The sequence below is a fragment of the Gopherus flavomarginatus genome, chromosome 6 (genome assembly GCF_025201925.1).
Source record: "Gopherus flavomarginatus isolate rGopFla2 chromosome 6, rGopFla2.mat.asm, whole genome shotgun sequence".
Classification (NCBI taxonomy): Eukaryota; Metazoa; Chordata; order Testudines; family Testudinidae; genus Gopherus; species Gopherus flavomarginatus.
This window is the reverse complement of record NC_066622.1, coordinates 73,231-85,749: the sequence shown is the minus strand read 5'-3', so window position 1 is coordinate 85,749 and position 12,519 is coordinate 73,231. Positions and strand designations below refer to the sequence as shown.

General features: G+C 47.6%; 1 protein-coding gene across 13 annotated transcripts in view; it reads right to left on the bottom strand.

Annotated features, from left to right (window-relative positions):
* PLXNB1 (plexin B1) overlaps positions 1–12,156 on the bottom strand; it is a 244,001-nt gene extending 231,845 nt beyond the window's left edge. For 10 of the 13 annotated variants that reach the window (XM_050959795.1, XM_050959804.1, XM_050959792.1 and 7 more), the window contains exon 1: positions 2,328–2,430. The gene's annotated coding sequence lies outside the window, so the exon portion shown is untranslated. Of the gene's footprint in view, positions 1–155; positions 244–826; positions 948–1,793; positions 1,986–2,327; positions 2,431–12,014 lie in introns of those variants that run through there. The other 3 variants (XM_050959796.1, XM_050959797.1, XM_050959798.1) reach the window with 3 other exon arrangements.
* Positions 12,157–12,519: the final 363 nt, after the last annotated feature.

Here is a 12,519-nt window from a genome sequence, read left to right as displayed (position 1 = left end):
TGACCTGTGCAGAACTGATCCAAGCGACAAGCATAAGCCCCCCTCTTCACTCTCCACTCTAGGGGCTGGGTCAGATGAAGTATTTAAGCAGCAGCTGTTACCATGAGATCTAGAGGATAAATCTGTGCCCATCCCCCATTTCACTGCTCATTCACCTCCAGCCCGACAACAGAAACAAAGCCAGATTCTTTTCTTCTTTTGCTTTCCCTCCATTAGCCAGCCGGGTAGCTCAACACTCATCTCCTGGGAAAGTAACAAGCAGACACCATAATCAGCTTCCAGCTACAACACAAACTCCACATAACAACACAAGGGGCCCATCTACACTACAAACAAAAATGAGCCAGGGACCCAATTACACTGTGGTTCCTTGCTTGCAGATAAAGTTAAAGTAGTGGGAAGGGAACTGGAATGCAGCTAGCAGCCTTTGATTCTCTTCTCTTTATTCAGGAGCTCCTCCTCCACACCACCAATCAGCTCGGCACCCTTTAAATGGCACAGACCCTTCCTGAAGATCCGATTGCTAGCCCTACTGTGCCACATCTGACTCTGCAAAATTACCACCACCAGCTTAAGTCATTTAGACAAAAAATACCATTCCCCATCACCACAAAAAAAAAAAAAAAAAAAAAAAAAAAAGGTAGTTTTTAGGCTTCTTAACACTTCAGCAGGTTCTGAATGCTGAATGACTCCCAAGTTAAAAAAAAAGGCAAATCTCACAACAATCTAAGAAGAGAGCACTAAAAGACTGCCAAATTTCCACTCTCTTTGGATTTTTATGGATCTCAATTCCTTAATAAAAATCAGCTTAATTTCTGACAAATACCTGGCTGTGAATGAAAGTGAAAGACCAGCTCAGTACAACATAGATGGAGTTCAGAGATTCTGTTAACAGCCTTCTCTCTGTTCCAGCTTTCAAACCACAAATATTTTTTCTGTCTCCTGTTCTGAAACATGGGGGAAGGGTGTCATAGGGAAAACAACAACAGTTTACTAGGTAGGTATATATTTAGGTGCCCAGTGGTGAACCAACTTCACCACCAACACACCTGAGAGTTCTAGAACTTTGTTACTTAGCTAAGGAATTATTTACTTCTCACTTCCAGTGAATAAAGACACTAGTTTCCAGCCCAGATCGGCCTCTCTCCATAACTGATATTCTGCAGTACATCAAAGGCAGGTAGCCATAAACTCTGAGATAAGACTAAAATGGGCTCCCTTAAAACCTGTGTGGCGAACTCCAGCCCCCTCCAAGATTATCTGAGATATTGTATGGATAGGGTCTCTCATAAACTAAGGGTATAAAACACACCCTCCACCACACCTCTCTCTAGGACCAATTGCAGCATAAATCTGGAGCTGAGTCAAATCCTGGTAACTAGATTCAAACCCTTCTCTTTTCTGCTAGAATTAAGATAACACATTTCTGCTTCATTTTAAAATATCATTTTAGTTCATTACACTGTATGCCTCCTTGCTAAACCCTCACCATCTCACCAGTGGTTAATTAGTGCCAGGGCTGAGCCCTGCACCTCTAGGCTTGGCAGTTCATAGTCCTGGCACCTCAGGCTTGCTACGTCAAATATGAAAGTAAAAAAATTGTTTGAGCCCAGGGCACCTCTTTCATTACACATTAAGCACTGCATCAGCATCCAGCTCCTTGTGCCATGCAAGTTCTTAGACATTCAACTGCAGACCCAAAAGTTTCCCTCACCATCTACAATCCAAGGCAGAGTCATCCAGGAGCTGGGGGAGCTCCCTTCAACCCCCAAATCTATCCAAGGCATAGATACCTGGGGGGCTGGGGAGATGCACAAGGGAATAGTACTTTGGCTGTAATGTCGGGGGCAGCCAAACAAGAGATGCTGTGATCCGGGCGGGGGCAGACTGTCGGCACCTCTCTCTCCAGTTACTTGCTAGGTAACGGGGCCATGTAGCCGAGCATCTCCCACGTTCAAGGCCCAGAAGAGCGGCGGGTGAGAGTCCTGCCAGGAGATACAACGAACGGCCTCAGCCCTTCCCCAGGCCAGGCAGCTCTGGCCGACTCCCCGCGGCGGCCCTGGCGCCGTTCCGCAGCTCGTGAGCCACGGGAGGCAGGTGCCAGGGCCCGTCCGTCCCACCGGGCTGGGCACAGCGCGCGCCAGTGGGTAACGAACCTTCGTCCACAGGGCGCAGGGGCGTGTGTCGCGCGCTCACCGCCCCGAATGCCGCCGGCCGCCTGGGCACGACGCCGGGACCCCCGCGGGGGAGGGACGCGGGGCGGCAGCAGCAGCAGCAAGCGGCGCCCAGGTGTCACGCCGGGCCACGCGCAAGCAGCTGCTCCTTACCTGGCCACGCACTGTGACGAACAGCGCAACTCGACCCAGCGCCGCCCGGCGGCTCGCGCGCCCGAACCGAACCGAACCGCTCCGCGGGCAGTGGACTCCAAGCCCCGCCCCCAGGAGCCTAACGCCGCATCCCCACCCATTCCAGCCAACCACAGTACGAGCCCCACTTCGACCCCGCCCCTTCCTCTGAAACCCGCCTCCGAGCGTCGCACTCTATCAGTAGCCGGCTCATTCGGACAGACGACTCCTCCTTCAAGCCTGGCCCCGCCCCCGGATTCCCACGTGGCTCCAGTGTTGAGTAACTCGTTCACGTGTGACAGGACAGAGAGAAGATCTGATTGGCTCCTGAGTGTCCAATGGAAGGGATACGGATGGGAGGAGTGACGCTACAGTGGAGGCCTGCAGAGCTATGGGGCGAGGAGGCTGCGAGGGGGCAGCAGGGTTGGGGGAAAGGGAGGCCATGAGGGGCAGATAGATGGGGGAGAGGGAGGCCATGGGGCAAGCAGGGATGGTGGGAGAAGGAGGCCTTGGCAGACAGAGGGATGCAGGGGGAGGCCATGGGGCCAGCAGGGATTGTGGGAGAGGAAGGCAATGGGGGACAGATGGATGGGGGGAGAGGGAGGCCTTGGCGGGCAGAGGGATGGAGGAGGAGGAGGCCAAAAAAAAAAAAAATAGCACACCACCACCATGCAAACCCATGGCAATCCCAACTGCAAGGCAATTCCAGAACCTCCCTTTAACAAACACTTACAGTATCTAGAGAAGTAACACATAGAGCTAAGATTGATAACATCACTTTCTTACTTAAACTGCAGAGGTGGAAACACTGCAGCATCTTTAGCAGGACACAGAAACTTTAACATTAGATATCGCAATGTATTGTGAAAATAATGCAAATATTTAGACCCATATAAAAGCACCCAGCAGATTAAATTATTTTTCTGGCAACTGGCAAATTCATAAAAAACCTGGCAAGGCCAGGCAGGACAGAGGGAAGTCATGGGAGGACAGAGGGATACAGGGGAGGAATATGGGGGAGGGAAGGAGGTCATGGGGAACAGAGGCAGCCCATGAGTGGCAGCAGGCATAGACAGGAGGGAGAGCCTGGGGGCAGATGGATATGGGGGAGGGAAGGAAGCCATGGGGGCAGAGGGTTATGGGGGGGAAGGCGGATATGGGCGGCAGCAGAGATATGGGGAAGGGAAGGAGGCTGGGGGGGCAGAGGAATGGGAAAGAGGCTATGGGGGACAGAGGGATACGGGGGAGGGAAGGAGGTTATGGGGGGGCAGAGGGATACAGGGGAGGGAAAGAGGCCATGGGGGCAGTTGGGATATGGATCAAAATACTGTAATGATAAATAATGTGTAATAAGCATGTCATAAAAATATTTCCAAGATCACTGCTTTTATAATTTATACTCAGGTAAAGGAGAAAATCCCTGGAAATATTCATTTTTAGGAGGGGGTTCGTGAGACTTGACATTTTAGTGAAAGGGGTTCACAGGCTGTTAAAGTTTGGGAACCACTGATCTAGTCTGATTGCCATAATACAAGCTAGAGAATTCGCCCATAATTTCTGCATCAAGCACAATAACTTGTAGTTAAGTTACAGACATAAACATCTAGTCCTGATTTACACCTTTCAAGTGATAAAGAATCAACCTTATATTTACATACATTTTTCCAATGGTTGATGAAACTCTGTTAAAAATTTGCACCTTATTTCCAGTTTAGATTTGTCCAATTCAAGAGCCAATGACTGGAAGCTGTTTTTGCCTTTGTCCGCTAAATTAAAGAGCTGTCAGAAGTCACTCCATCTGGATTCTTATAACTGTGATCAACTCATCTCTTACTTTTATCTTTGACAAACTAACCAGAACAAGTTCTTTAAATTGTCTCTAACTATGTATCATATTCTCAAATTATTCTTCTGACTCCACTCCGAACTCTTCCCAATTTTTCAACTTTTTTTTAGTGCAGTCACTAGAACTGGACACAGTATTCCAGTAGTAGGTTCACCAATACTGTATGCAGAGGTAATATCACTTCTCTATTCCTGATTTTTATATAATTTTCAGTTGATTATCATGACCACAAGTCCTTTACAAAGCACTGCTTTCCAGATTACACTCCCCCTTCCTTTAAGTACAGACTACATTCTTTAGTCCTGAATGCATGATCTTGCATTGGCCAGTTAAATACAGGGACTTGCACACCCTACATAAAAATATACCTATTGACAGGGAAGCTATGCCCTATATTGAGGACAGGGAGGCTACACCCAACAAAGGACTCATTGGGTTCAGTTGATTGAATTCAGTTGCATGGGTTTAGTGCAGAAATTATTATGTGAGGTTCTATGGTCCCTATTATGCAGGAGGTCAGACTAGATGATCATAATGTTCCCTTCTGGCCTTCAAATTTATTAATTGTACACAGATTATCCTGCACTGTGTGTGCATTAGATTTTTTACCTACATACCTCAGAAATGGACAAAGTAATTTTGCTGAAGCTTTCAATTAAAAAGAGATCACTTTTTAGTTGACACCAATCCTGAGGAATGCCAGACCAACAGGTGCTACTGTCAGAAAATTGTGAACAAATTAGAAGGGGGAGGGGCCTGGAGGGCGGAATTAAGGAAACTCCCAAAATAACCTTAACTATAGTATGTGCAGCAAAGAAATGCCATTATATAATAAATGTTTCTGCTGGAGTTTTTGAAAAGCAGCCACAAGATATCTTGAGGAAAGGTGGTGAAAGATATTCTGGCAGAACCTGTAGAAAACCAGAGGCCAAGACCAGTAGTCCATGGAGTTTTTGCTTCAAAAGGCATGCACCACCCAGTATTTGGGAATGATATCCACTGTGTGGTGCTTTATAACCACATATCAGTGAACTGGGTTTTTCAAGACATGAAATAACCATCAGTGTCCACAGAACTTCAGGAGGAGGAAGGAGACATCTTGATACTTGTGTGGCAAGCTAAACCTGGCACTTAGCTCCAGATCACATCTAAGAGCCTACTTCACCATGAAAGCAAGCAACAATTGCCCTATGGAACCTGACTACCTCACATAATTACTGGCCAGTTGAGTACCAGATGGAGGGTGGGAAGTCTATAGTTGGTGCTGTTGTGGCATGCCGGACAGTACAGTGTAGTATAGGAACATTCAGTCAAAACAACCAATGTGCCAGACATCAATTCTCACAATGTTGTATCTATCTAAATATTTATAAGGTTATGCATCACCATATGCATGCATACCACAAAAAGTTAACCAAAAAACTCACTCACCTTCAACTCTTCTGGCAGGAGCAAGCTTCCAATTATTATTGTTGGGTTTTTTTTTTTTTAAAGTATCCAGTGTGAAGATGCTGATGGACTTGAGAATGATATTGCAGGAAAGTTATGTCAAAGAATGGGGAGGGGGCCTGCATTTAGTTCTGAACATTGTGAGGGAGGTGGATGTTCTTATTTCATTGGCAGTGAATTCAAATATCTTTCACTAGTTCTTGTGACAATTTTGCCCTCTGCAGATATGAATATTTCTTTATTTGTCATCAGCTTGTCAACAGTACTGGAAGTCTCATGATTTTCAGCTTGTTTTTCAAATAGTTTCTCAAGATCTGATATCGGGCAGCATCCTTGAGAAGATTGCCCTTATCTGTCCTGGCCCTATTCTCCTATTACTTCCAGTGGGTATGAGCCCACAGGTTGCTCTCAGTTAAGACGGCCACCATTTCCCTACAGCCTTTGCAAGTGGCAATGATTCTACATCTAGTAGAGAAAGGCCACTATCAGCCATTGCATTCAATGAGACTGAAGAAAGGCTGCTCTCATAAAATGACCACCCCTGGGTTACGTGGTTTGGAACAGACAGAAAAAGTGTGGTGTTAGGGAACAATGGTTTGAAGAGAAATATGGAGAGCAGGATGGAAACTAAGTTTTCAGGAGAATGTAAGGGACTAGAAACCTCACAAACTGTCACCTCATGTCTAACCTCCCTTATTTAAACAAATTAATCAAAAAGATTGCAAAAACTAGTCTCCAAAACTACTTGTCAGTTACCAGTATCCTGAGCTCTCTGTTAGGGCTTGGCTACACTGGAGAGTTGCAGCGCTGGTGGTGGCTTTACAGCGCTGCAATTTACTCACCGTCCACACTTGCAAGGCACATACAGCGCTGTATCTCCCTGGCTACAGCGCTGGCTGTACTCCACCTCGGCCTGGGGAATAACGATTGCAGCGCTGGTGATGCAGCGCTGCTCTGCCAGTGTGGCCACCAAAAGCACTGTTATTGGCCTCCAGAGGTATTCAGAGGTATCCCAGAATGCCCGTTCAGCCACTCTGCTCATCAGTTCGAACTCTACTGCCCTGGCCTCAGGTGACCCGCCCTTTAAATGCCCCAGGAATTTTAAAAATCCCCTTCCTGTTTGCTCAGCCAGGTGTGGAGTGCAATCAGTGAATCTTTCCAGGTGACCATGCCTCCACATGCCAAATGAATCCCAGCATGGAGCAATGGCGAGTTGGTGGACCTCATCAGTGTTTGAGGGGAGGAAGCTGTGCAGTCCCAGCTGCGCTCCAGCCGTAGGAATTACGATACCTTTGGGCAGGTATCAAGGGCCATGCTGGAAAGGGGCCATGACCGGGACGTGCTGCTGTGCAGGGTTAAAGTGAAAGAGCTGCGGAGTGCCTATTGCAAAGTCCACGAGGGAAACCGCTGCTCCGGCGCTGCTCCCACGACCTGCTGTTTTTACAAAGAGCTGGATGCGATACTTGGGAGTGACCCCACCGCCAATCTGAGGACTATGATTGATACTTCAGAGCTGGGGGGGGAGGAGGAAACCGAGAGTGAGGGTACTGGGATGGGGGAAGACACCCCAGAGTCCCTAGAGGCATGCAGCCAGGAGCTCTTCTCAAGTCAGGAGGAAGGTAGCCAGTCGCAGCAGCCGGTACTTGGTGGAGGACAAACAGAGGAGCAGGTTTCCGGTAAGCAGCTTTTATTTTCAGGGTGGAAATTTTTCGGGAGAGGAGGGAGGGGTCTGCATGCATGCATGCATGCCTAGATGTGGAATAGCGAGGGGTGGGGGGACTATTGCTGCACACAGGCAAGCTACATAGGGGCCAGGGCGGAATCCTCATTGCTGTAGAAGACCCTCTCGCTCTTCCCAGGTGACCTGCAGCAGCGAGATATCTTCCAGGATCAACTCCTGTGGAAAATGTTGGGAGAGTGTTCAGGGTAGGTGCCCCCTGCAGCTGTTTGCTTTCCTCAATGCACAGAAACCCCGAGGACAGTACAGCCCTGAAGCAATCAATCCCGCTTACTCACAATTTTGCGGCTCCTGTGGGTTATGTGCGCTCTCTTTCGTATGGGAAAATTATGCTATTGTGAAGAATGTTACTCCTTCACTGTGTGGGAATAACTGTCTGAGATATAAACAATGCTGCCTCTGTTAAGTGTTGCCTTTTTTGCCTTTCCACAAGCAACCTTGAGTTCTCGGCTGCCCGTATTGTCAACAGATCAAAGACTCCAAAACCTGCGGAAGAAGCCACGAAAAAGCAAAGAAGACTTGCTGCAAGCAGTTATGGATCACTCTGCCACAGAGAATCAAAAAGTACAGGACTGGAGGGAAAGGGAAAGCAGGATCCACCAGAAAAAGGCAGCAGCCAGGAAGAAAAGCATAAAGCAGCTGATAAGCATCCTGGCATGCCAAGCGGACTCTATCCAGGCGCTCGTAGCCATGCAGGCAGAGCACTACCGCGCCGCCCCCACCCCCTGTCCCAAAGCTCTTTCCCTTGTGCCCAAATGTCAGTGTCCAAACCCCCTTCCCCAGCATCCAGGTTCTTACCACCACCAGCTGACTCCAACACCTGTACGTTCACCAACCAGCCCTGAGAACTACGACCCTTACCCTCTGCACTCAACCCCCATCACCATGCAGTATAGGCATCCTGAATTGCAGCAGTCATTGCACAGCACTCCAGACAGGACATATTCAAACCTGTGATTGTACAGTTCCCCACCCCACCCCTCTGCCCTTTTAGATTCCCAAAATGTTGTGTGTCTGTCAATAAAGTTATTTTCTTTTCAATAAATGAATTCTTGGCTTTGAAAACAGTCTTTATTATTGCAGAAAGTCAAAGATACCTTAGAACAGGAAAGAAACAGGCACTGCAAATCAGCTTAGGAAAAACAGATTCCTACTAACATTGTAACCACTGCACTTCACTCCCGTGCAAGGCACCAAACATTACTGTTGGTTTTCAGCCTCAAATTCCTCCTTCAAGGCATCCCTAATCCTTGAAGCCCTGTGCTGGTCCTCTCTAGTAGCCCTGCTCTCTGGCTGTGCAAATTCAGCCTCCAGGTGTTGAACCTCGGAGGTCCATGCCTGACTGAATCTTTCACCCTTCCCTTCAGAAATATTATGGAGGGTACAGCACACAGATATAACCGCAGGAATGCTGCTTTCCCCCAAATCTAGCTTCCCATACAGAGATCGCCAGCACCCCTTTAAACAGCCAAAAGCACACTCCACAGTCATTCAGCACCAGCTCAGCCTGTAGTTGATCTGGTCCTTGCTCCTGTCAAGCTTCCTTGTATACGGTTTCATGAGCCAAGGCATTAACAGGTAAGCGGGGTCTCCAAGGATCACAATGGGCCTTTCAACGTCCCCTACTGTGATCTTCCGGTCTGGGAAAAAAGTCCCTGCCTGCAGCTTCCTGAACAGGCCAGTGTTCTGAAAGATGCGTGCATCATGCACCTTTCCAGGTCAGCCTGTGTTAATGTCAATGAAACGCCCATGGTGATCCACAAGCGCCTGGAGAACCATAGAGAAATACCCCTTCCAATTAACGTACTCAGATGCTAGGTGAGGTGGTGCCAGAGTAGGAATATGCGTCCCATCTATCGCCCCTCCACAGTTAGGGACACCCATTTGTGCAAAGCCATCCACAATGTCCTGCACATTCCCCAGAGTCACGGTTCTTCTTAGCAGGATGCGATTAATGGCCCTGCAAACTTGCATCAACACGATTCCAATGGTCGACTTTCCCACTCCAAACTGGTTTCCGACCAATCAGTAGCTGTCTGGAGTTGCCAGCTTCCAGACTGCAATAGCCACCTGCTTCTCCACCGTCAGGGCAGCTCTCAATCTCGTGTCCTTGCGCTGCAGGGTGGGGATGAGCTCAGCACACAATCCCATGAAAGTGACTTTTCTCATCCGAAAGTTCTGCAGCCACTGCTCATCATCCCTGACTTCCATGATGATGTGATGGCACCACTCAGTGCTTGTTTCCCGAGCCCAAAAGCGGCGTTCCACAGTGCTGAGCATTTCCGTGAATGCCAGAAGCAATTTAGTATCATACGCATCAGGTGATTCGCAATCATCGTCAGACCCCTTATCACTTTGTATCTTAAGGAATAGCTCAACTGCCAAATGTGATGTGCTGGCAAGACTCGTCAGCATACTCCTCAGCAGTTCGGGCTCCATTTCCCACAGAAATCGCGCTGCCCAGAAACCATTGAGAGAGTCAAGATGGCGCCAAATGTGGACGGAAAAACAGGGATTGCTGGGATGTGAAGCAATGCATCATGGGGAGTTGGGACAGGAAGCAGAATGACCCGCACCCTTCCATCCCCTTCCCACAACCCACAACGCCAAAATGGCGCCAAAATGGGACGAGGCGCTCTGTGGGATAGCTGCCCATAATGCACCACTCCCAACACCGCTGCAAATGTGGCCACACTGCAGAGCTGGTAGCTGTCAGGGTGGCCACACTCCAGCGCTTTCCCTACACAGCTGTACAAAGACAGCTTTAACTCCCAGCGCTGCACACCTGCAAGTGTAGCCAAACCCTTAGTCTTCAGGCCAGGGCATTATACGGATTTAATTTGAAACTCTGATGGATGGCTGAGAGAACTGAGATTATTTAGTCAGCAGAAGAGAAGAGTGAGGGGGGATTTGATAGCAGCCTTCAACTACCTGAAGAGGGGATCTAAAGAGGATGGAGCTAAGCTGTTCTCAGTGGTGGCAGATGACAGAACAAGAAGCAGTGGTCTCAAGTTGCAGTGGGGGAGGTCCAGGCTGGATATTAGGAAATACTATTTCACTAGGAGGGTGGTGAAGCACTGGAATGGGTTACCTAGGGAGGTGGTGGAATCTCCTTCCTTAGAGGTTTTTTAAGGCCTGGCTTGACAAAGCTCTGGCTGGGATGATTTAGTTGGTGTTGGTCCTGCTTTGAGCAGGAGATTGGACAAGATGACCTCCTGAGGTCTCTTCCAGTCCTAATATTCTATGATTCTTTAGACTTCTAGTATTTGTATGTAAGCACTTTAAAAAAATTGTCACTTTTTAGCTGACTTCAGACCTGACTTAAGATTTAAACTTAGAAGTCTCCTCTGAAGATAATCATATAGTTTCTCTTATCTGTGTTAATGGCAACTTAGTGTGATAAATTCATCTAATGGGCCAAATTCAGAGGTGCTGTAAGGCGGCAGCATCTCTTATAGATTAGTAAGTGAGTGAGTCTAAACTGGTGTAACATACATGCTGAGGGGACTGGAACGTGAAAGCTATATGCTTACTTGGGCCACAGCTATCCTACAAATATAGTCATATATTAAGGGACTCAGGTACAACACACTTCTGAGTTATAAGATAGGCTGACCTTAACTGTGGTTCTGTAACATGACTAAAGCATTGGTCATGGCTATGCCTTAGCCTGGTTACAGAACAGTATTAAGGGCCTATGTATGCTTCAAACTGGAACCATGGCAGGGGACAACCATGTTGTACGACTGGGTTTTCAGAGGTAGAAGTATCTAATGTAAGTTGACTCTTGATCTTTCCTGTTAATTTAGCCTAAGTCTATATAGCAATCACTAAAAGCAGCAGTAACAAGATTAGAATGAGCTATTAGGAAATCGAAAAAAGGCTGGACTGAATTCTAGTAAAATACAGAATTAGCCTTCTGCCCAGGATGCCCATCAACTTTCCTTCCTCTGATGCAGCTGAATGTCTGGCTTGCCTTCCACTATGTTAGAGACATGGTGCCCTTCTATAGGTTTCTGAGGCCTCTTACACATATTTCTGATATTTCAGAGGACTATAGCTTGTAGAAGTCCCATTTCTTGAAGTGTCACCAAATATCTATTCTCCTCCCTGTTCACTACTCTGCCTGTGCCTCCTCTCTCAACAGCCATAGGGATGTGAAGGGGAAAACATTTTAGTGCCTGTTACTTGATTTAGCATCTGACAGTCTCTCAGTGGCCCTTACAAAGTATGAGTGTTAGGAGGGGAGGGCTGGTAACAATTTTGAGTCAAGTTTCCTGGAGTTTTGTTAGTGCTAAAGAGTCGCTTATGCCCACATAGCCTGAGCCCAGCAAAGCCTTTCAAACAAGATTCATGACACTCTAGCTGCCCCTCTACATCTGCCTTTCAACCCCACCCACGCAGACATACATTCTACTTCTATGGTCATTCTCACAGAAAATGCTGCTCTGACTAGGACTGTGTCTGTTTTACGGGGACCCTGTCACAAAGACATTTTTCTCTAATCAGAGAGGCATTGTATCTAAACGCAAGTTACTTTCACAAAAATCCAAACTGGTAACTAGGAAACAGAGCAAGAAACATTTTCACTTTTCTCCAATCCATTCATGACTTTAAACACTAATCCCCTTTGTACCTCTCCTCCAGAGCCAGTCCAAACCTGCAGCCCCTTCAGTCTGGTACAGAGCTTCTGCAGGCTTCATTTAAATAGCAGAGAAGAAAAACATGAAAGAAGACTGGAAAAGAGTAGCCTTTCTTCCTGTCCCAAGCTCGGTCTGGAGTGGAGAACTGTGTTTGTATGTTCTGTATCTTTGGAGCAGTGTAGAGACAGGGCTTTCAGTAAGAGGGACTGCCTGTTTGTCACAGCCCAGAGCATTCATCTGCAAACACTGCTCTCCATTCAGAGGCTGCCAGGCTTGGGTGCAAATTGAACCAGAGAAACTGTGAGAGGTTGAGGAGGGAACTGAGGTGGGGGGAGGGTGTGAAAGGAGACAGAGGGGAGAAGAAGGGGGGCTAAGAATTGTGAACAGAACAGACAGGAGAGAGGTTACTTTATAAGAAGAGAGGAGAAGACAGACAAGAAGTGAGAGGAGAGGAAGTGGGAGAAGAGAAAAGGGACAAGAGGTGGAAATCAGAGAGCT